The following is a 23,781-nucleotide window of genomic DNA, read 5'->3' as shown; positions in this document are numbered from 1 at the left end:
ATAAGTTTTCCGGTTCCGCCAAGACCAGCTGCCATCAAACGGCCAAGACCACAGGCAGAGGCGAAAAAGAAGGTATTCAAGGGTGACCGAACTGGAAAAAAAAAGAAAGCTTCTAGAGGAAGGCACTGAAGGGCGAGCCCGCACACGAAGGAGGATAAATCAAACAACAATCTACGCTACTTTCCAAGACTGGGCTCAGAAAAGAATGTCCGAATATCACAAAGATAAGTAAAATTTTATGTTACTTTGCAAACTAAAGTTAATCTTTCATTCTTACTGCAAGTGGCAAATTTCAAGAAGTTTTACCTCATGCGAGGTCTACCTTTGTCGCCAAAAGGGCGAGAAATGAGTTCTTACCGATTTTGGTATTATGTTTTTCAATTACTCGCGTGTAAAACTAAAGTTGATGTATAACAGCGATGTGTAAAGACTTGAATATTGTAAAAATTATTGTATAAATTTTATTTAGAACTTTCTGGCAAGAAAGAAGTTTTAGTCTGAAAGACTTTTTGAAATGTAGTATTTCAATGTAGAAAAACTGGCACTTGCTTTGAAAAGAATAGAAGTTAACAATGTACTACTAATGTATGTTGTCAAATGCGTAAAATTAACGGCATGTTAATATGTTCTTATATACAATGTGAAACGTTATTTCAAATGTTAAGAAATACCGTTATATGGTAAAAGTGAAAGTAATGTTAATTTTTTTTTTTATTCGTGTGACTGTAAAAAGACTAAATCATGGTGAATATGTGTTAAAGGTTGAATGAATGTAGTTAGGCTCTCTGACGCTACACTTCAGAGTTAGCCACTTTCAGAATAGTACCTCAGGGTTTAGAGTTGAAGTTAGGGTGTGTTATGAGGTCTTGGTATGTTGAATTTTTAACACGTTAGTACTTTGATTGTAGGAGGAAGTGTTGAACACATAGACATAAACACATTTGTGTTTGGTGTTCTTTTACAACACATGTCAGAGAGCACGGGGAGAGATAATTAAAATAGTCATGAATGAAATAAGAATGTTAAGAGAAAAATAATTATACATGTTACTTGCCATTTCATTGTGTAACATTTCATTAAACTAATTTTCCTTCCAGATCTCTGGAAGGAACCAGATTTGAATAAAAGCTCCTGTGTAGATGCAATACAGATGAAAAAAATTGCGTATCCTGGGAGCTGCTATTGTGAAAACAAATTTCTTTCTTTTAAATTTCTAGTTTCTAGCGAAAAATGTTTGTAAAAGATTGGCCTCGCGTTAGATTCTAGAGCTAAAAGTTTTCAACAAGGTCGTTTTAGACCTCAGTTTCAAACTAATTAACTCTGGCGGGAAGTATGTAAGGATCTTAAGTTTTACTAACGTTTATTTTATTTTAAATCTTTACTATCACTTCTTATTTTCTAGTTCCGGCCAGAATTATAAGCGTTAATGTATTTATGAAAAGTTTGTCTGGCGAACGCCAAGTATTTAAGTTGTGGCTTTTTGCCAAGCGAGAGAGAGGAAGCAGTTAGTCGAAGCAGGCCGCTTACCTTAGAAGTTTTACTCAGTTGCTGGTTGCCTTCCAGGCCAGAGGTTTTAATCCTCTTGATAATTTTAAACGTATTGTAGTGTTCACAGTTCTCTGTACTACATACGGCTTCCTGTTAATATAAGGCCAATCTTCCACGTTTATTATTTCAAAGTCAAATTAGAGTTTAGTTTTATTTTTATATTTTTAAGTTTAGACCACAAGTAGTGGGTCTTTGTATTCCGAAGTACGGAAGTTATTGTAAATAGAGAAAAATAAAGGGTTTTGTATACCCTTCTTGTGTATCCTGTCTACTTCCCACAGTTATTGAACATAGCTTTAGTAAGCTCTCTGTTCTGAGTCAGGTCCTTGCATGTTCCCGAAGAAAGTAAGACGGAACATTGAACCTGATACCATAGCAACGGCATATGGGCGGATATATTGATCAAGGATCTAGTCTCGATATCTCACACCGGTCAAAGTTCCTTCATGAAATACATGAAGGTCAGTGTGACGATCGAGAGAGTTTCCAACTCAAACCATTATTCCACCATCTCAGTAACTGTGTCATTTCACAATGTGGGATTGGCTGTATCTGGTGCGTTGCTCCCTCTAGATAAGCTGGCTAACTGAATTGCTATCCCATGTGAACCTAGATTCTTCTGCGAAGAGAACATAAGCCCATTGTTGAGTGGTGCAGGAGAAGTTTTCCCCTGTCCAAGATAAACGGGCGGCTCTGTGTCTTCGGAGTAAAGGGACACAAACAACTGGTCGTCTAACATACAGGCCTGTATTGTGCAGGTATCTTCGCACTGTAGTAGCTGAGATTCTTGTTCCTGTGAGCACTAGATAATGTGCCATGAGCTGAGGCACAGTAATGTCTCTCCTCCTTCAGGCCGAAAAAGCTAAATAACAGTTTCCCGCAGGTGTTGTAACTGTCGGTCTGCCTGGAACATGTCTTCTAGACACAAAATCCCCAAATTCAAACTGATTCCATAGTCACTGGACTACACTGCTAGAGACATTGAGACATCCAGGAGCATCAGCTTGTGGCATCCCCATTTCTATCCATTCGATCGCCCGCTACCTCAACAAATTAGCAAATGATTTCTCCTGCACATCCATAGACTCTCCTGGATATTCTTAACGAAATTGCTAATAACAATTAAATATCAACACTTGTGAAAAAAACTTATAATTTTTGCATTTTTTCTACAACTCTTATATACGCATTCGTTTTTATACAATAAAAGTGCTAGTTTTGCGTATATTTTCTTAAACTTTGTTACTGTCATGTGTATAAATTGTAAATTTAAATGTTACCGACATTTTTGTAATGATGAGCTTTGATAAACACACTGCTCCTTAACTTTTGGAGGGCATATATATATATATATATATATATACTGCTCTCCAAAAGTGTATTTGTATAAATAAATATATATATATTTCCTTTCTGTTACCCGGCTTGGTGAGAATTTTTTTTAATTATTATATATATTGGTAAATAGTGCACTTTTTGCTTTAAAAGTGGTTGAATTATGTTTTTCTTATGTTCCGGTTAAGGTTTTTATGCCTTTAGTTAATCTGCATTCAATAGTTTCATCAACAGTTATCAGCCTTTAAAAGTTAAATTACGCTAGGCCTAATGTGGCAGGTATCTGTTTATATTTTAGTCTTTATTAGTTACAGTATATTAAGTCAGCTGATGCACAAACTTTAGTAGCCTTTTGCCCTGTGAACCAGAAGTTAACTTTAATAACTGACAGTTTTGTCTGTCACCGGCAATTTTGTCTTTCTCTGCGTTGGCCAAAATACTTGTTTTTGTGTAGGAACTCTTATTTTAGCTCTAAAATTTTTTAAACTGTTTTTAACTATATTTAATCTTTTAGATTTTTCTGTATTGTAGAATTTTGAAAGAAGATGTTTCGAGTTTTTATGCATTTTTGCCTTGCCGCAAAGTGTGAACTGAATTCATTGAATGATAAATATTTCTTTAATAAAATTCGAGGAAATAAGTTTAAATTAAATGTAGCAAAAATGTGTATAATTTACTAGGCCGTACAAGGAAAGTATGAGTGTCCACGTCAGATATTTTTTTATGTAATGTTAACATGATTTACTATATTGTGAAACATAATATATTCTTATGTTTTTTAATCTTTGCGAAATAATGCTAACATGAAAATAAATTTACATTATATGTTAAAGTTATATGAGAATGAAATATTTAACTAAGCCTGCACTTTTTGACACTTTATAAGTTACTGGTATTACATTCGATACCCTGAAGTTTGGAAATTAAGAGTTGCTTAGATGCCTCAAGTTTAAAAATACTTTATTTCCAAAAATGGCTTAAAATAACATAAAAAATTATGAAAGAATAGCAAGATGAAATTTATGTGGTCTTTGGTATAGGTGTTAATTTACCACAAGATACTGTATGGATTCATGTAACAATAAATAACAGCAATTGATCTTGTATATTTTGATAATATTAAGCCCATCCCAATAATATATAACCCAATAATATTTTATTTATTTATTTATTTATTTATACATTTTGCAGACAACAGATTACTTTGAAACTTCTAAATGACATTCAGTTTAAAAGACATTTCATATATTTTGCCGATACCTTGCACTTTTCAGTGAATATATATTGCTTCAAAGAATGATTTAAAACAAATATGAAAACTTCTCACGGAAAAAAAATTACGCATACATTTTTTCACAAAAGCAAAAAAGATTAATTTCTGGTTTCAAACTTTCTGATAGTTTCTCGCAATAAAATATTGAGTACCATCAGTCACCTAGCAAATTTAGGCTATAAAGTACCCTTCTTTTATGAATAGTACTCGTCGTTCCTTAATAATACAACCGGACTCGTTATACTGGTAGTAATGATAAAATTATACTTGCAAAGGTTTGGGTATCTCCATTAAAGATAAACAAAACTATTATCAGAGAATTTATGAATTGTATCATTTTCTGCTTTTATGTATTTTTAAAAATGTTCTATGTTTAGTGTTTTCTCATGTTTTTGCTTTTGTGCCCCTTTGGAGACGTAAGTTTAAATATTTCAATTATGCACATTTTAATACTAACAAACTAATGTGTGCGTTCTTGTTTTATAGATACACCAAACGGTAATTGTTAGCAGTGGAAAGAATCGAACATTCTATTTTGAACCACCGTTTGAAGGATGATTTATCGCTGCACGTGCTTGAAGAAGTAATTCCTTCTTTTCGAAAGAACATTTATTTTTGACACATTGACAGCGAAATCTTTTCAAAAGGACTCCATTAAAAACGTGTTTGATGCATTTTTTTTACCCTTTACTCGAAATTGATAAAATCAATTTCAAAAAATCGATCAAAAATCAATCAAAAAATTACTGAATCAGTTCTTCATACATCAAAATCGTATGCCTGGTTGTTGCTGAAAAATGTCTGCACCGTCAAAGTCTGGCCCGATATCTACGATATATCATCATTTACTAGATTTAATACTTTGGCTTTTGTAACGGAAAGCGATGTATGTGTTGAATAATTACGAATCTAAAATTTTACTGTACATTTTTTTTTGTTTTGTTTTTCCGATACAAAATAATCTAACAAAAAGGTAAATGCACTAGTTATTAAAATATAAGAAACAAATAGATTTATGTCGTTAACTGTCAAGATAAAGAAGATTTAAACATAACATTTAGCACAGATGTAGATTATTGAATAGTTTGATTTAAAGTGTAGCACTTATGTATTTTATAACTTGAAATAAATATTGTCTTGAAAATGTAACATGAGCTATGAAGAGGCGTCAACAACTTAAATAAATAGATGTCCAATTTTGATGACAACACCTATTTATGCTAGCAGTCAAATAATCAGACAGATAAATTGGAAGAAAGCTTTTGCAGGAATTAACTCCTGCTGCAGTTTATTTAATCCTTTTTGGGTAGGGAATTTTCTGTTTTACCATATAATCTCACGAATGCTTATTTTTATTGAGAAAATTTGATTAAATCAAGTAGGCAGTTGGCTGAAACCCATGCTTCGCCTGCTATTATCATCCATTGAAACAAATAAATTGCCTGCAGGGGTAGGTGACATGTGACGGAGGACGAGAGCACCTAGCGTCTACCAGAGGTGAACAGGTAAATGATCTTCGTCCTCCACTATCCAACCCTTATTGAAGAATTTAAGAGTTTAAGTAAGATACATGGCTATACAAAGGCTAAACGGCTGTACAAGGGCTTACAGATTTGGAAATAGAGAATGCAAAAAATTTATTGCAGCGCCAGAACATAAAACAGAGAACATGAAGTGTAAAACAAATACAGTAAATAAGCGGTACAATATAAAAGTACAAAAAAGTACGAAAGTAGCAAATATATAGTAAAATAAGTAGTAAGGGCCGGGATACTTGGCCTCTAACAGCGGTATGCAAGTATACGTCCCAGTTCCTTCTCTGGTTTAAAGCAACAACTAATGAAGGCCATGGGGGCACCTTTCGGGTGTTTAAGTCGAATGTAAATGCAATGAGTTTGCTTAATTGCGTTGCCGTACATAGTAATTCGCATGATCAGACGGCAGACGGCTGTTGCATAAAAGATGATCTTTCAATAATAAGTGATGTATAGAATTTTGTGAATGTAGAGATTTGTCCCATGTCGCGCTTTGTAATTGGCGATCCTTCTGTGCTACGGCTTCAGATTGATTTCTTAATACAGGTGAGGGATCCATGTAAGTATTTTATCCGTTATCAGATCTAGGAATGTTTTAAATTCTTCACGATCTCCATGCTCTTCCTATGAAGCTTGATGCACAGTTTCCGTGTGGAATCAGTACACAGCTTAGGGATTACCAGTGCCATTCACTTCACTGCAAAAATATGCAGTTTGAGGTTATGACATAGGGATGTAAATTGACTACAAATGGTGGTGCTACTTTACTCCAGATTGTCCTAAGTGAGTCCTTTGACGAGAAATGCCATGTCATCCACATATGCCATAAGGTAAACGTAGTCTGGCCAGTTGGCAGTTAAATTAAAATAAAAAATTATGTTCCAAAGCATAGGGCCCGCAAATGAACCCTGGATTCAGCCTCTTTGTTGCACTTTGGTGGTTATACAGTGCTTGTGGACAATGATTAAAGTCTTTGAGTTCAAGTGGTTATACTCGTATTTTTTGTTATATATTAGTTACATAATAAAACCCAGTTGTATATTATATATATGTCAATTATAGATATACAGAAACCCGTTATATTAATTACATACAGTATTCCTTCCTTGTAAAACAGTTGTGGATTTAAAATAAAACAGCATTATGCTGTAATTCGAAGTTTGAAACAAAAGGTTCACAACTCCGAAATTGAAAGGCAAGAAAATCAGCACCAATTCATTTAAAAAACGATAATTTATTTTAGTGTTATCAAGTCCTGTATAAGTTAATTCTTAACTGCTTGCCCATTTCACAGAAATTATGTCTCAAAAGTAACGCTAAAAACAATTATTGAAATTTATTGAATATTACAGGACACAGCTGAAATGAATATTTATAAGTATGAACATCATTTATACAAGTACCGAAGCAATAAATAACTTAAATCAGGGTAATGTAGAAGATAAATTAGAGTCTCTTCAAAAATCATTTTCGATCACTTTCCTGCAAAGAAATTCACTTTTTTTAACTTTGCCTAAACCAAGTTTCGTTTTCAAGCTGTTCAATACTCGATAGCTAAGCGTGTTTTAATTTTATTGTTGGGCATATTAATACGATGCTGTGTTATTTACATGTGGCATCGCATTATTTACAACCGCTTAAAAATTATGAAATAAATATGAAGTAACTTTAGAATGGAAAAGTACCGCATATCTGTTATATTTACTTAATATTTTTATATTATGAGTTACTACCATAACCAAACAGTACTTATGTAAAAGCAGACTCAGTTCAATATAAAATGTGAGTTCTTTATTGAATTTGGAGGTACGTTACGTGCCCAATTCACTGTACATCACTTTTGATTGTGTTCTCCGTAGATATAAAAATAGAAGTACAACCTTTATTGATTCTGGTCTTACATAATGGAATGAAAAGCAGCGAATGAGAGAGTGAGCGAAAGAGAGGGTTCATTCGTAGCCACTCTTCCGGGATGCTTTTCGCCCACGTGAGGGGTGGACTCAATCACCATGATTGATATCCACAAGCTCCAGTTGTCTAGCTAAATGACAAACCAAACTGATGGCTCTTAAGCACTGAAAAGCAATGAACCTTATCTAGGCTTTTAATATGAGATTTTACTACGTGGAAAGGAATTCAAGGAAGGCCGATGCTAAACGGTTGTGAAAAAAAGGCAAGGGGACATTAATTATTCTTGGATGATGCAGGATTCGACCATTGAATTTTTTATGCTAAAGCTTCGAAGTTCAATTTGATGTTTTGCCGAAAAATGATCGTACTGAAGAGTTTTAACCATGATTAATTCCGTATTCTTAAAAACATTGGTGTCTACCACAAAAATAAAAGAGAGAACTAGAGTGGAAATTCTAGAAAGAGAAATTCACTTATGTGAATTAAGAAATGGTTAAATATATTTGCAGATGCAAAAGAACTGGATTTTTGTATGCTTACAGATGTGATCACTGATGATATTTGTTGTACCGAGGAAAATTTTATTTAATTTATGGTCCGCGAATATCTTGGGCAATACAACGAGCGAACTTAAGAAAAATAAAAAATTAGAACTTAAATATAACACCTTCTTTTAGATACCAAATACCTTCTTTTAGATGAGGTACGCTTATGATCGGAAATCATTTTTTAATAATGTTTGATCTAACTTATAACCATTTGGGTACGTACTTCAACACTAAAAAAAAGCTGCTGTTTCTATTTTAAAACAGTTCTTGATATTTCTAATATTTATTGATGCAATTAATTATTAATATTTATTGAAGTGAGTAAAATGATTTTCTTTACGGTGGCTAACAAGACATTTAACTAAAAAAATCTGAAGTGGTACATTTCATTTATATTGTTATGAGTTGTGTACATAGATAAATAATTTTAGTGAAATTATATGTCAAATATTTAGATTTTTTCTGTATAATTTAACATGAAATTTTGACAGAAACGATACTCTGCGGAAAAAAAAGAATGCAGGGACAAATCCCGTTTAACACTGAGTAAATGGCAGTTTGGCATGATATCGCCAAGTTGCCAACGATTTTGTCGCCAAATTTGGCGCTAAATCGCTAAAAGTTGCCAAAATTGCCGACCGTTAGGCAACATTTTAGTCCTGTCCCTGTACAACTGTAATGGGTTTTGTAACTGAATAAATGTACTTCATCCTTTCTGAAACTGTAACCGTATCCGGATCTCATATCACTTCAAGTAATTTCCAGAAGTACTAAAAATATTTTGGCGGCCGGAGGAAAAATGCATAAGACCGGAGAGATCATTAGTTTCTCATTCATTAGCTCAGAGCGACTTCAGTGTATTGAGATATCTATGAGAGTTTCGCCTTTTAGATGCGCTTTGCACTTTGTTTCGTTTAACATTCCTAGTAGTTTGAGGCGTAGCTACTTATGGTGCCCTGTGAAACTGCGAATGGCTGTACGATTAAGGAAAGTTACAGAACTGTGGAGTGTTTCTTCGGATAAAATAACTTTTATCAAGCTATCATCGGTTTCGTGTGCATTTAATCTATTACGAACTCGTACTTATACAACAATATTTAACATTTTTATTAATTACATTTATTTTCCTAATAAAAGAAATTGAATATAGCATGGAACAGCTTTCAAAATCCGTCACATAAAAAACCAAAAATTATTAAAAGTATCTCGTTACATTCTGAGACATTTCTCATTTCTACACTTGGTTGTGTTTTCAAGGTTGCAATAAAAATTTCTGAAAATTCCGTTCATTTATATGGATAAATGTACTAATGTTTTCGTAAAATGTCTGGGAGCAAAAATTAGGTTTTCAGAAAACAGCATGTGTAAACTTTAAAAATAAAATTTTGTGTCAGTGGACATTTTTAGATAAAATCAAATTTAAATAAATTTGTTTTAGTTCTTTTAAGAAAAAGAATTTTGTGTAATAATTCAAAAGTTAACCGTGTTTAAACAATAACTTCTGAAAATTTTAAGTAAAAAATTGGGAAATCAGATGAAGCTGCAAATCTAAAACTAAATTTTTGCGAAATAAATAAATATATACCATATATTCCGGTGTATAATGTGCACATTTAATACAAAAAATAAGATCGAAATTTACGGGTGCACATTATACACCGGATATAAAAATCATTGATTTAAAAATGAAGAAAATTAAGCATACAAAAAGTGGATTTAGTACCTAAATGCTGTTAATTTAAAAGAAATGAACTTAAAAAATTTTCATTATCGGATAACATGAAAAGTTCGTTATATTCGTCTTCCATTACATCTCCAAGCACACGATGGAATTTTGTTTCATCTTCACCATAATTGTTACTGATACCTAAAAAATTCAACCTGCAATCCCAAATTTGAAAATGTTTAAGATTACAAATTTCCAAAAATTTTTAAATGCTAAAAATATTAAAGCATACAAGAAGAAGATTCTTTATCATATATATATATATGCTATATATTTATTAAAATATATTTTTTTAACGACGGCAAAGTTTCAAATGTTCACAAAAATTACCAGTTGAATATACTATATATTAAACGTATTTTGATTATGTTATTTCGACATATTACAAAAAAGTAAAAGAAAGATTTAAATTACAGAAATATATGTTTATTAGTTTTCAATGATCAGTTTGTTAATAATAACAGTCTGATTAAATTAAGATAAATTAAAGATCTTTATATTTTATTCAATGCAATGAAGTTTTAAAGAAATCTAGCCATATTTGAACGAATAACCAACTTTATTAGTCAAAAACTTACGGAACAGATGAAAAACATTTTTAAAGGCGTGCATCGTCTGCACAGTTATTTTTGAGTACGGTTTCTTTACATTTTAGTGGAATTATATTGATAACGTAGCAACACAAATACGTTACAATCAGCTTGTTAATAATAACAGTCTGATTAAATTCTTAAAATAAATTAAAGATCTTTGTATTTTAGCCGAATGTGAAATCACTTGGAATTCACTAAACGTGAGGGAAATGGTAGAAAATTAAACGTTTTATAATTTTTATCACACGGGAGTAAAATATCTAATATAATATAATATAAGTCAAATATCTATCTCTTTATGTTCTAGAATGACTGCGAACTTTTACTAAATACAAGAAGACGGTATAAAATGCTGGTTTTCGTAATATTTTAGAATACTGATTTTTTAAATTTAAAAATGCTAAAACATAAGTATTTGCCTTATCTAAAATGATTTTTGTAATTGGATGTAGTATATGTCAACGACAAACAGTTGCGAAATTAAAGGCTACGTAATGATGTTTATGAACACGGGATATATAAGTTGTAAAATTTTCCTTTTATCAAAATAATACTCAACTACACAAGGGAAAATAAAAGAAAAGTAATATCGGAAAAGAAAGAAAGGAATAAAATAAAATCTGAAAGCATTCAGATTTTATTCCCAAAGGAACGTTTTGTTTCTCATTTACGCACATATACACATTTCGCGAGCAATTGGGCTAACGTCCCTTTGGGCTTAAAGCATTTAAAAATAGCATATCTTTAGAATTTCCGATAGGGAGTCTTACGCTGGAGATAAAAATTGTTTTATTCCTTACAGTGTTTCCACTGCTAGCGTTGAAATCGGTGAGTTTTTTAATACAAAATTCGTTAAAGTTTTACAAAATATGAAATAGACATTAAAAAAAATTCCAACTTCCAGCCTTCAGGTGGCTATTTTTGAATGGAGGATTACGTTATTCGAAATTTGATGAATCTAAGTACCGTTGTTTTTTCACAGTGCGAGAAACATACATACATTCTCCCAGATTCTTCATTATTTAATTTCTTTAAATGTAACATAGGACGATAATGTTTGGCGACAACAATTTGAAAAGTGATACAGTCTTTTCTAGTGATTCGATGCAAAATTCCATTTTCAGACTAATAGTCCATTTGGGTTTACGCCCCTTTGAGCTAAAAACTTTATCTTGCATGAAGATTATGTGCCTCGCCAGTAAGGATTTCACTTCAAAACAATTTGAAGGCAAAAGATACGAAAACTTTCTAGACACGTATTAAATTTATAGCTAAACAGAATTTCTCTCAAAAGTTCACCCAACGCCTTGAAGAAAGGATTTTGTCTCGATTTCTTTTCAATGCTTGTACTTCTTTCATTTACCGCAGGGAAAATGTTGGCTAAGAGAAGAGAGTAAAGCAGAAATTGGAAGAAATCGCCTCCAGATGTTTTGGTGGCTAATCCTCTTCTTTATTTCCAGAAACAAGTCCAAGGGGCAGAAACAAATAACGGCACTTTCCACTGTAATATTGAAGAGCAATTGCTTCATTTTCTTGCCACGGTCAAGGGACAAGGTTACAAATAGCAATTTTCTCTCTTTGTTTATACCTTTAATCTAATAGTTAGTGATGTTGCTTTTTGGTCACGTCTTTTCCGTCTTTTATATAAGATCATACCAAAATTTTTGTTTTGAGTGGATAAAATAAACAGAGGTAATACTTAAGTAGCTAGAGAAAATATTCCGGGAAATTAAATTACATTTCCGAATTTTAAAATTGGTATTCGTAAATACATCTTTGTAAAATATAAATTAAATTAATTTCTGTCATTACTGCTCTGTAAGTGTTACACGTGTAATTCAGAGAATGATTTGAGGTTAGAAATATCTCTGTCCAATACTTTAATTTTTGACATCTCATGAATTTAATTAATTCCGCCATGGCATGAATCAATCACTCAGCTTCGAAAACTGCTAGATTTAAGAGCTGTTTCCATTCCCTAGACGCTAATTATTTATATGTATAAGAGTAATAAGTAAAACCAGGGGAAAAATCAACATAAAATTCTGGAAAGTTTTATTGAATACAGATTTCAAAAAGTCACTTAAGAGATCTTTCTCCTTGAAGGAGACGTTTTGTCTTTGAAAGCGAAGAAAATGTGTGACGTACTCCAAATTCCTCGAATTTTTATTAAAATCAAAGGTATTACATCTGGTATTGGTTTGCGTCTTTTCTGTACAGTGAAAATTATTTAGATATTATTATGTAATGTACACTGCGAAAAAAAATTAGACAGTTCTGCTGTGTCGATTCAGGAAATTCAAATCACGTTTTTCATGTCTCGAAAGCACGACTTGCTATATATTAGATTTATATATAGCATTGTTCTATAATAGGTATTTTAACAAAAAATCGGACTTTTTCTGAAATTACATGGCAATTGTTTTCCATATTTCAATTCTAGGATTTAAATTATGCCTAAATATTAAATTTTGTAAAATTTGGTGCAAAGTTTACGGAGAAATTCAAAAATTTACCTTGGCGTATTTATTTCAGTTTGCGCCAAGAATAATTTACTTGGCGAACTTCTTAATATGTCGCAACTTATTTTCCTTTCCCTTTTTAAATTGGCATGAGTAGAAAAATGTTACTTCGTTCTAACTTTCAAGTAATTTTAACAAAAGGTCTAAACCTCATTTTATGTTATTATCGCTTTCAAACCAGTATGCCAAATTTCAAAACGTGCCGATATATAAATTCACCTACATCTTCGGACAATTTACTTGTACTTTCAAGAAATTTAATACGCAGACAAAATTCATTTGGTTATGTAAATTAAATCAATATTTTAAGCAAAAGGAACGTGCTGTGAATAACAGAAGGATTAACATCAGTAGAAATAAAGCAACTAAGTTACAAATGACATATAAGAATAGCACTTAAAGCGAATCCTCAACTAGGTCTCCCGAGTTTGAATTGTAGTAAAAACCATCAATTCGAATTTTTAATGATGTTTATATATTCCAGATTGGGTGCAATAAAAAAAGTTTCCACATAATATGATATCATCTTCTGTCTCTGCGGTTATCCCAAGCATTTTTATATCCTTTCTTGTATTTTTCGTAAACAATTCTGAATTATCTGTGGTTTTTATAAGTACTTCTTTCACTGTTCTGCAATAACAATTTTACCTTTAATTTTTAATCCGGACTCTGGTTAATCCACCCTTGGTTAAACTGGATTTGGAAGTAAATGCTATTATTAATCTTGCATAAAATATTGATCTTGTGATACTTCTGAAAATGTGACTCTTTAAAAAGCTATATTTCCTTACTGTTATTTTCTCGCTTCAGGTATTGGCTGTATAGATTTCACATTCTTAGACTTATGGTCGACATATAAAGTGTATACAATGGTATAAAAAAATTTGATGTGTACACCACATGTCTTCCTTGGACGAAATATTAAATTATGCGCATTTTTTCTTGCATTTCGTTTAAACTTATTGGATTGAATTAAATCTAGTTCGCCGAGAGCGCATAAACCACAATCGAATAAATGCATTCTTTAAAAATCAATCTATTTGTTTACCATGGCGACACACTGGCGCTAGGTTCACTTAACACTTAACTGTATTATAATTCGTTCATATTATAACTCAGAATGCACAAAATTTATATCATTTAAAGAATTATCTAATCGTTGCCACATGTTCTTTTCAAATGCTATAATAAAGCTAGAACGATGTATAAAATAAATTAAGCAAACAAAACAAAAAAAAAAAGAAACAGTTTTTCACAGACAATTGAGTATTTCTCATTCAATTAATTCAGTTCTCACTCTGCGACATGAAAACTCAAAATATCTGTATTAAAAATTACGAAGTAAATCTTAAACACTTATTTCCTCGAAAAAATTCTAGAAAGGATTAAGCATCATTTAAGGGGACTCGTACACCTTAAAACCCATAAGATTTTCGAATATGTGACTGTTGCAAGAATTGAGATAACTTATTTATTTTAAAAGCAATTACTTCCAACTTTTTACATATGACTACATAATATAGCTGTTTTCTGAAATAGTGATCAGAAAGTTTGTGTTGCCACAAATATTTTTATAATTTAATCCGCTTTTTGACAAAAGTTTTCGTCATGTTTCCACCTTGCGCGCACAGTTTAAAACATTCTGTTGCATAATTTAATTCTATATTTAATATACAGCTTTTATAACATTTGGAAACTACTGTGAACCAAAAAATTCTAAGAATTTCATGTTAAATTTTTATTTTGTTTGGAGTCGAGTTTATAAAATATATTTTATTAAAAAAATCTGTAATGTTTCCGTTCATAAAATGTTTTAACATTAAAATATTCATCAGATTTTAGGTTCAGTTAAAAGATAGGGCTCATATAAAGAATTCCATCAAATTTCAAGTATGTACCATTAGCTATTTTTAAAATATCGTGCGCGCAAGGTGGAAAAATGACGAAACATTTTTTCGCAAAGCGGATTAAATTACAAAAATATTTGTGGCAACACAAACTTTCTGATCACTATTTCAGAAAGCAGCTATATTATGTAGTCAGCTGTAAAAAGTTGGAAGTAATTGATTTTAAAATAAATAAAATATCCCAATTCTTGCAACAATCACATATTCGAAGGGGGTTAAGAGGTCTAAGGTGCGTGAGCCCCCTTAATTCGCAATAATAAATGAAGGCGTTATCTTTCTTGTTGCGAAGCTACGTTTCTCTAAATTGGCAACAAATCCACTACTCTGCTGTTTCAAATGTAAACAAGCAATGGCCGCCATCAAAAAACATTATTAGGCTTAATGGCACTTAAACAACTTTAAAATTGTTCCTAATTCTAAAAATATTGCATAAAGATTTACTAAAGGCATAAAAACCTTAACCGGAAGAGAAGAACAACATAATTCAATCATTTTTAAAGCAAAAAATTTACAATTTACAAACATATAAGAGTAAAGAAACTGAGATCTCTGAGCCGGTTAACAGAGTGGATATATAAATATATTTGTATACGTTTGGAGCAGCCGATTACAACCAAAATACGAGGTGCACATTTACATGTTATAGTAGTTCTATATACAAAATTTCAGCGTTCTGAGGCTACTCATTTTTGAGTTATGCGAGATACGTACGTACGTACATACGTTCGTATGTACGAAATATGTACGTACATACGAACGTATGTACGTACATAATTCGTATTTCGTTCGTACAGATGCCACGAAAAATTCTCTTCAGAATTCATTTTAAAGCAGTTTTACAATTTTTGTGGAGAAAAGAGTCTTTTATTGTGTCCTTACGTACAGATATCACGCAAAAACATTGTTAAATTGCATTCGAAAGCGGTCAAAATGGATATTTTCGTTGATTTGTGCTGCCTGAAACTTTTCGGGATTACAATACTTCCTTTTTACTTCGTACAAGGCTGTAAAAACGCAAATGTTAAAAAATTATGTCAGTGATATTGATGAAATTCAGTAATTTTTGTCAAGACGAAACGTAATCAAAGAATATAGTATTGGTAACATAAAATGCTGAAATGGTAAAAAATTATAAATAAAATTTGAAAAAATAGAGTTAGAAAAGCGAATGAAACAAAGTATTGTTTGCTTCCTTGCTGACAGTATATCTACGCTGTAAAGCAGCATTTACAGAGCTTCACTTTCAGTGCATGAATGAATATTTAAAATCGTCTGAAAAAACTTACAGAACAATGTCATCATTTATTTTTGAGTGCCATTTTCACCCCAACTTGTCTGCTTGCCAAAAGTCCGATGTATTTTATAGGGTTTATAGGGAGCTGATTAAACAAAAGTTTGATTAGATTTCCAATCTTTTCGTATGAATGTGTGATGCAACTGTAAGCTACTTTACAGTTTCACTACATATAAAAAGAAAAGTTCAGTATTCAAAATTACTTACATAAAAATAAGAGCGTTTCAGAATAAAAATAATATATATAATTAACATTTGCTTTGTAATCATCTAAATTCAAATTTAATTATTATTTTCTAATCCAATTTGATCCATTTCTGATACATTAATTGTACGACCTCACCGAGGATACGGCAAGCGTTTTGAACAAAATTCATTTCCTGTTAACTGAAACTTAGATTTGATTTCAGTGCTTATAGCAATAAAAGAGATTTTTTTTCAGAACTGTTATTTTGAGTAATCCTTGGATTTCAGAATTTTAGGCTGGTTTAGAAGCACAGCAGTCATTTATATAAGTGGCACGATAGCTGAACATTTAAAGATCGATACAAATCTGCCTTTTGATGACAATTTAAAGATATCGAAACTATTTTAACGTAGATAAAAAAGGAAAATAATTGTTTCTCAGGAAATGTTACTCTCTGTAAAAACAGAAATTTTACGGCACATACGGGATTGTTTATCCTGCCTTTTAGAGGGCAAAGTTCCGTTTTGTGGCTCTCAGCGCACTTGCAACTACGGTGCGCAAAAATAATTTTGTCAGAGGAATGGTGCCATCGTTGGCAATTATGACACTGGGTTAGCAAATTTTTATTTACATAATTTATTTTTGCACCTTGATAACAAATAGAGATAAATTCGTTAATTTGTATATCTCCTCAATATTTTCAGTAGTGAGGAGTTGCACTTGACAGACAGGTAAAAGTTCCTTCGACAAATTTCTAGTCAATTGCACTACCTTGTGCACAGTAAATCCCTTTTGGATTAATGCTTCTATAATTTCTTACTTCTCGATTTCAATTGGGTTGCCGCTTATTAGTAGTTTAAATGGTCGTTTGTGCTTCATCGTGATGATGTAATATTCAACACTTTTTCTGAAAACATCTTACTATGATAATCAAGAGTTTCTGGAATAGTTTTTAAACGATTCGCTTATGACACGGATGAGAAGTTTTGATAATCGTCATTTTAGATAATGTTTTAAGGTATGCATCAAAAGTTGCCGTTTCCTGGGGTCTCACCATAATTAGGGTAACTGCTGGCTGTTATCGAATTCCATGCTTCACAACAGCAGTCACATTTTCTCCACTCTCAGAAATATCTGACAACTCAGGAGATATGAAAAATGTCCAGTGACTTCGCCAGGATTCGAACCCTGGATCTCTCGAATCCGCTTAGTAACTTAGCTTAACCAAGAATTCGGCATGGCCACTAAAACTTTTATGTCGTAGAGATCTGTATATAAAATGTACTTAATGGGAAAAGCTTTTATGCCTGAAAATCAATTATTACATTTTGATGATCTCTGAATAAAGGAGGTCCCACCTGAATTGGTGCAAAGAACCTAATAGCTGAAATCTACGGCCAAGGCCTTGTGTTCAATTCAGTGGCAAGTCTAGATTTCGTTTAAATCTGATTTTAACATTTATACAACTGGAGCGATCCAAAAACACAAAACATTTGCGTTAGTTTAAAGGAATATGAATATTAAGGCTGCAGCGTTGGTGTTATGGGTATTCGTAATTGACTTATTCGGTGTTATGCATTCTTGCAAGTGTTTAGGACAAATCTGGGTTTACCCAGACATATAAAATAGAATTTTATAATCCTACGTAAGCGCTTTTAGAAGTACATGGGGCTCTGATTTTTATGGATAAAAACACACATTCATATCCAGTAAATTTGGCTGCTAAATCCTTTTCCCTTTTCTTTTCTTGAAGATCCTAAATCAATAAATTATCAACCAAAGTTTTCTACTCGAATTGTATGTAAAGCTTACGCAGCGGCCATGGAGGAGCTGTTGCAAGGCGAATTATTCATGTACACATCTTAATGCCTTCAAAGCAAAGTATGGTATTCAAGGCACTAAGATCTCTACATAGTACCAATAGGTAGAGATCTCTACCAATATGCAGAGAAGTGAAAAATGTTGCTCTGAATTCTAATATGCCGCCTTATTGAGAGCTTGAATTTGTATTATGATACATATTTATGAATTAAGGAAAAATTATGTTCCTCACTAATATCAAAAACTTCCATTTATTTGTCGGGGATTCATGCTTTTTCTAAATTTCGTTGTCACCTGTATTATATCACTTTTATTTGTTTTTAACGTAGTTTTGTGTTTTAAGCATTTATAATTGGGTTTTCAGTTTATATTTGAATGAAAAGGCACTAAACACACCCTTTCGCCAAAACAATTTTCGTCAAAATTCATTCAACAACTCTGACACAAGTTTGAAGACACAAGTTTCACAAGTTTCAGTCTCTCTACATAAATGGCTGATATAATAGAAGTTTAATATATCGTGTTTTAATGAAGGTTTCTCGTTACCGCAAATATCGTCGGCCCAAACAGTTCGCGTTGGCGTGTTTAACCATGAAAAACTATGTTTGGATTTGAAAGAAATGGACGTATTTTAAGACACTGTATTGTGAAATTTATGAAAACGTATCGTTATCATTAAGTACAAGGCGTTGAAAGGGAACTATCACGACACCAGATTAGAACCATTATTTACTTTCAGTTCTGTTGCAAAACGTCAGCTACAGAATGTCACGAAATCATATATACAGGTTTAGGTACTAATATTATATCATATGAATAGATTTGGTACCGAAAGTTCAAAAACAAGGACTTATGATATTCAAGAAGCAGAGCGCTCTTGCCGGTCTACTCATGTTGATGAGGCTCGCTTGCAAGAACTTGTGAAAGGAGATCAGTACGCAGCCACTCAAGACGCTAGTGCCATGTCAATTAGTTGCGCTATGCATTGCATAAGCTTGACGTACAAGTTCAATCGCTAGAAGCCGCATAAGCTGACTCAAGCATATAAGGACAGACGTGTTCGGATCTGCACTAACCTGCTCGAATATCAATGTAAGGACAAAATCCTGGACCGGATCGTCCCTTGTGATGAAACGTAGATTTACTTCAACAACGTAGCCCGAAAAGGGGGTTGGTCTGCGCCCGGTGAAGCAGCGTCGCAAAGCGGAAATTTGACTAACAAAATGATCTGCTCTGTACCTGGTGGGATTGCCGTGGGATTATCACAAAAAGTATCTGGCAAAATGTAAAACCACGACAATAAAGTGTACAGCAAGTTGCTAGACCGTGTTGAGCTGCTATCAAAGAAAAACGAGGAATTGAGTTCAGGCGCAAAAAAATAATGTTCTCTATCACGATAACGTAAGACCTCATGCGTCTGCATTCACCGGCTTCACACAATATGGAGTCGAATGGTATCTTTTCCAACGCCCACCATAAAGTTTAAACATCGCTCCTTCGACTTCTACCTTTTTTCTCACCTGCAGCTACCTCTTTCTTGGCGCTATCTTTCATTCTGCACAGACGTCCGAAATAAGATTGATCTGTTTTTGAACTCGCGGCCACCACGTTTCTGGGCCGAAGCCTTTGGAAACTGCCAAAACGTTATCAGAAATTCATAGATTTGGCTGGTGATTACTACCCTCGCGGCCACCACGTTTCTGGGCCGAAGGCTTTGGAAACTACCAACATGTTAGCAGAAAATCACAGATTTGGCTGGTGATTACTACCCGCACTAAAGATACTGCTTTCATGTTTTTTTTCAGAGGATTTTTGCGGGAAATCTTTCGTTACAACCAGATACATTTCAGTCTTTTTATATTGTTCTTCAATGTAATAATAGTCGGATTTTTCAGCTTACTCTATAAAATGGCAGATTTCATGCACGTTTACCCAATTTTGAAATATTTCTAGTAAATAAAAAATGGTATTAGAAGAGTTTAGCTTTTCCCATTATTTTTAATTAAAATATTGATAACAATAAAAGCTACTACTAATAGTAATAATATCTTCCTTAAATGAAAATTCAATATTTTCAAGACTGAAGCATCGCAAACTACACTGGTGTGCAAAAATTAAGGACGAGACGGATTTTTCAATATGACTTTGTACAAAAGCTTTCCAAATCAGCACATTTAATACCGTAAGATCCCCAATACGTAAGGACATGAGTAATGTAAGCAACATTTACTAAAAGAGAAATCAGAGGAATAAAAAGAAGCTTTATTGAAAAAGTAGCATGGAACGCAATGTGACTGAAGGCCGAAACATCCCTGTGATGGGTGTGTAGCAAGAAACATCCGGTCTTTAATAGGGGATATGATCTCCCCTGACTGCTAGGCAGGTTTCACAGCGTTTGCCCATGCTGAGAATGAGGGTGTCAATGAGTTGTTGAGGCATTGCTGCCCACTCGTCTTGCAGCGCCAATCGAAGCTCCGGAATCGTTACTGGTGGTAAGGTACGAGCTGCCAAACGTCTGCCTAGAAAATCCCATACATGCTCGATGGGATTGAGATCCGGAGATCGTGCCGGCCAATCCATACGTTCAATATCCTCACTCTCTAAGAGCTGTTCGGCAGCTACTGTGCGATGACATGGTGCATTGTCGTCCATGAAAAGGAACTGCGGACCCATAGCGCCTCTAAAAAGACGCACATATGGAAGAAGAATCTCGTTACAATAACGGGTCCCTTTGACTGAACCTGCGTCGAAGATGTGAAGGTCTCTACGACTACCACGCATGGAGCCTCTCCAAACGAGAACACCGCCACCTCCATACCTGTCCCTTTCAATGATGTTCGAGGGATGATTGCGGCTTCCCCGCTCTCTCCAGATGAGTATGCGATGAGAATCGCTACTCAGACTGAATCTGCTCTCATCTGTAAAGAGTACTCGTCCCCATTCATTGTCTCTCCAATTCCGGTGTTCCAGGCACCACAGAGAACGCCTTCTCCGATGGGCAGGCGTTAGAGGTACACACTGTACAGGGCGTCGTGCAAACAGACCACCACCATGCAGTCTTCTGGCCACGGTAAAACGCGATATCGGTCGTCCAGTCTCCTGTGTCGTGTGTCTAGCAATTTCTCCCGCTGTCTGACGCCTGTTTCTTCTGGCCTGTAAGGCAATATACCGGTCATCTGCGGGTTTGGTTCCTCGTGGACGACCACTACTAAACCCCCGGATAGCTGTTCCTGTAGTTTGAAATTGTCTCCAAAGTCGTGAAACGATGCTGTGAGCAATTCCGAACACTGCAGCCACACTTGTCACACTGCGGCCTTTCTCCAAGTTCCCAATGATTCGACCTCGGGTAAAAGCATCCAGATGTCGTCTAGCAGACTGATTATTCGCCATTTCTCGCTGAGGCAGCAACTCGGTGTGATTTTAACTGCTATACGGCGTGCAATCTCTTTGCCAGAAATACTGATCTTACACCGACAACATGCTTTATACTATTCAGACACTCCCCCATTACGTCTACCTGCATATCTGCGCATGTGCTACCGTACATCACCTTACTTAATCTCCTGATTGGTCTTTCTGTCTGCTCTGCCTCTTCGTTCAGCTGATATGCTAATTTTTCGACTTCGTCCTTAATTTTTGCACACCAGTGTAATACAGGAAATTAATGAAAATTTTAAAAGATGTATTCTCATATAACAATGTTTTCTTTTTACATCAAAAATTAATTTAATCACAAATGAAAAGTGTTTTGGTGGTTTATGATATCCTAAAATCATAATAAAATTAAATTTTTTACATAGAACAAATCAATTGTTACTTTATACCTTTATTCGATAATTTACGGCATTTGGTGATATTTATAACGATTTTTAAGAAATAGCAAGTAATAATGATTTCGTATTCATTTAGGTATGCATTTTTTTTCACTGCCTTAATTGCCCTTGCTGACTTATTGCACAAAGTAAGCAGTAATTCAGTACATACTTAGGATGTGACTACAAAATATTTTGAGTAAAATTAATAAGAGCAGTTCTACGCTACTTGAAATGCTAACTTTTAGAACTGTAATGGCAGACGTATGACCTTTCGTCTTACTTTACGCTCTAAATTACCGTATTACCGTAAAGACAAACTCAAATCAAGGTTTAAAATAAACTTGCTCATTATCATGCCAGTCTGATGGTTACACAAAATATACAATTACAGAAACTTTGTAGCTGCTACTTGAGGTATAAGTAGAGCAAATAAATGTTCCAGTGAAATTAAAATATTGAACACAAAAGTAGCATAGCTCTAAATAAGCTCTGACTCGGTCCTAAATATTCACGAAGCTAATGCAGTTGCAAATCTAAAGTCGAAAACTCAGTTCAAAGCAGGGATGTGTAACAGAGTAACCAGTTAATGATAGCTGTTAAAGGTTCTCTCCTTAATTCAGGAAATTTGAACTTAAATACAATACCTAGTTTTCATCCTGGTGGTACTTGCAAGATTTGGCAAAATAAAAGCAATAATATAAGCAAAATAATGAGATAACTGGGTTAATTAACATACACTCTTACAAATATTACACAAACAAATTATGTGAATTGACCAATTTAATTGAAAATAATTATTACAAATTGTAAAGCGTCCTGGAAATGAAAACTTTTAGGTATATCTGCCGCATTATATTTTTGTATGAATTTATGAAGTTTTTAAATCTAAACCCATTACATTATTGCCTCTTTTAGAAATCTGAGGTGGACACCACACGATTTCCTTGTACGGCAGATTAAATGAAGCAAAATTTTTGCTGCACTTCATTTAAATTTATTTGCTCGAATTCCATGAGAAATAGATTTCTCATTCAATCAATTCAGTTTTCATTTCGCGGCAAGGCAAATATAAATAAAAACTAAATCTTCATTAAAAATCTAAAATTTTAAAAAAAACCTAAAATAACAAATTTTTATAAATGTTTTTTGCAATAAAATTAGAGCTTCTACGCAAAAACAAGCAATTCCGCCAACGAGAAAGAAAACCGAAATTTCGGTGCACAAAACTGAAAGTTAACTTTTAATCCCACTGGGAATAAAAACAATGAAGTTGGTGCACCAACTGAACTAATTCCCTGTTCTACTAAGCGTTTTAAATGCAAGCAAATGGCGGAATTGTTAGGCTTAGCGACCCTTAAACTTTTAAATTCCTGATAATTCTAGAACTATTGCATCCAGATTAACTATAGGAATAAAAACTTTAACTGGAACACAAGGACAGCATAACTGAACCCATTTGTACAGCAAAAAATGCACAATTTACTAATACAGAAGAATAAAAATATTGAATTCACTGAGCTGGGTGAAAAAGGGAGATGCACAAATGCATGTTATATCATTCTCATTATAAAATTTCAACCGTCAACGGCTACTCGTTTTTGAGCTATGCCAGATACATACGTACGTACGTACAGACGTCACGAAAAAAAAATTCTTCTGAATGCATTTTAAATCTATTTTACAATACGTTTTGGAAAAAAGAATCTTTTATTTTACCCCTGCCTACAGATGTCATGGAAAAAATTGTTCAAATAAATTTTAGAACA

General features: G+C 33.4%; 1 long non-coding RNA gene across 1 annotated transcript in view; it reads left to right on the top strand.

Moving 5' to 3' along the window:
• Positions 1–5,305, top strand: part of LOC146996875 (uncharacterized) — a 174,509-nt gene extending 169,204 nt beyond the window's left edge. Inside the window, exon 2 of the long non-coding RNA XR_015041745.1 lies at positions 4,643–5,305. This is a non-coding gene — a long non-coding RNA (uncharacterized LOC146996875). The remainder of the gene's footprint in view (positions 1–4,642) is intronic.
• The last annotated feature ends 18,476 nt before the right edge of the window (positions 5,306–23,781 follow it).

Source organism: Stegodyphus dumicola, chromosome 6 (genome assembly GCF_044657685.1).
Source record: "Stegodyphus dumicola isolate Sdum_Otavi_A_Nest chromosome 6, ASM4465768v1".
Lineage (NCBI taxonomy): Eukaryota > Metazoa > Arthropoda > Arachnida > Araneae > Eresidae > Stegodyphus > Stegodyphus dumicola.
Note: the sequence above shows the minus strand (reverse complement) of the source record. Positions and strands in the feature narration are given on the sequence as shown.